Raw genomic sequence first — 2,245 nt, forward strand, 5'->3', positions numbered from 1 at the left:
TAATAATAATAATAATAATAATAATAATAAAATATATGAGTCATATTTCAAAGGACCAATAGGATCTACCCATCTCCTATTCAACAGGAATTTTTCCATGCCCATAATAATAATAATAATAATAATAATAATAATAATAATAATAATAATAATAATAATAATAATAATAAAAAATAATACCTTACCCATATTTCAAAGGACCAATAGGCTCTACCCACTTCCTATTAAATAGGAAGTTTCTCATGCCCATAATAATAATAATAATAATAATAATAATAATAATAATAATAATAATAATAATAATAACTTATTCCTATTTCAAAGGACCAATAGGCTCTACCCACTTCCTATTAAACAGGGATTTTCCCATGCCAATAATAATAATAATAATAATAATAATAATAATAATAATAATAATAATAATAATAATATCTGAGCCATATTTCGAAGGACCAATAGGCTCCACCCACCTCCTGAATCAACAGGAATTTTCTCATGCCCGCAAATATGGCAGCCGAATTGTAACCTACCCCCAAAGATCCTGTTCGCTGCTACCAGACACCGAATGCCTTTGAAACTTCAGAATACAGATGGGACCATTTGTAATTGTCTAGGGTTTCGTCTGTAGCAACAGCCTGTTGTTTGTTCATGTGTCGTCTGTGAATTGTCTGTAACTTCAGCTGAAGCTATTTGAAGGACTCCGCGCAGGACTTCTGGTGGGTCCACGGATTCTCAGGACCCAGGAGGGTACTGCCGTCAGTGCATAGGCATTACTTAAAGGTCTATTGTAGCGTCCCTTCCTTAGGCAACTAGCTGCCACCTCTCTCATTTCTTTTACTGTACCTACGTTCATATTCTTTTTTATCCATCTGCTATGCTATCAGTTTCCCTTTCAGCGCTGAAAGGAATGAAAGGGGTTGCAGCTAGGGGCCGAAAGGACGCCGCAAAGAACGGTAAGGCCTACGGTACAACGAGTGAGGTGCACTGACGGCACTACATAGCAAAGAAACCCTTTTGAAGACGGTTGGCTCCATTCGACTGGAGCCCAACCATTCCAGGGATCCTTCACATTTACAATTGATCCCTGATCCCCTTTTCCTGGAGAGAGAGAGAGAGAGAGAGAGAGAGAGAGAGAGAGAGAGAGAGAGAGAGAGAGAGAGAGCAACAAGATTCGCTGGACAGCAGAAGCACCAATAAGCAGTAAAATTTTAGCCTCGACTGGAGCCCAACCATTCCAGGGATCCTTCACATTTACAATTGATCCCTGATCCCCTTTTCCTGGAGAGAGAGAGAGAGAGAGAGAGAGAGAGAGAGAGAGAGAGAGAGAGAGCAACGAGATTCGCTGGACAGCAGAAGCACCAATAAGCAGTAAAATTTTAGCCTCGACTGGAGCCCAACCATTCCAGGGATCCTTCACATTTACAATTGATCCCTGATCCCCTTTTCCTGGAGAGAGAGAGAGAGAGAGAGAGAGAGAGAGAGAGAGAGAGAGAGAGAGAGAGAGAGAGAGAGCAACAAGATTCGCTGGACAGCAGAAGCACCAATAAGCAGTAAATTTTTAGCCTCGCTGTCGAACTTCTCCAAAGTTCCAGAGGTCTTTTATTCCTCACACCGTTGGATTGTGGAACAGCCTCCCTGAGAATGTCGCGCAAAGGTGCAATGCATTACTACCCTAACGCAATTCTTGTATTTTAATAATTCACTTACATTTTCATCTATTTATTTATACGTATATTAATACATTTTTCGTTTTTAATAAGTGATCTCTTCTTTCTGTATTTCCCATTACCTTCTTTTGACGTCTTTCTAATGAACACCATAATATTCTTTGGAAGCTTGAATTTCAAGTCAGTGGCCCCTTTGGTGGGCTTGTTCCAGATGAATAGCGTTCACCATCTGAATACCAGTAATAATACCAATAATATGATCTGAATACATCTCTGATACCCAAAACACTTCGATGATATAATCAAATAGAATATTTAGAACCTGACGAAGACCCAAAATCAAGTATTTAGTTTGACAACAGTTGCAAAACGTACTTTTAAAATTCAGTGTCGTCAATACTTTGCCACACGAAGATGATGATAATTCTGCGGTCTTGGAGACTCCCTCAGGTAAAACAACTGTTGTTTTGTTCTTGTAACAGAATTACAACACAAACAACCTTGATCTGGTTGCGTGATATTATTAGTCAGTGGACGGTGAAGTAAATGATTTAGGTTTAGATTAGAATTTATTTTTA

Source organism: Macrobrachium rosenbergii, chromosome 55 (assembly GCF_040412425.1).
Source record: "Macrobrachium rosenbergii isolate ZJJX-2024 chromosome 55, ASM4041242v1, whole genome shotgun sequence".
In the NCBI taxonomy this organism is placed as follows: Eukaryota; Metazoa; Arthropoda; class Malacostraca; order Decapoda; family Palaemonidae; genus Macrobrachium; species Macrobrachium rosenbergii.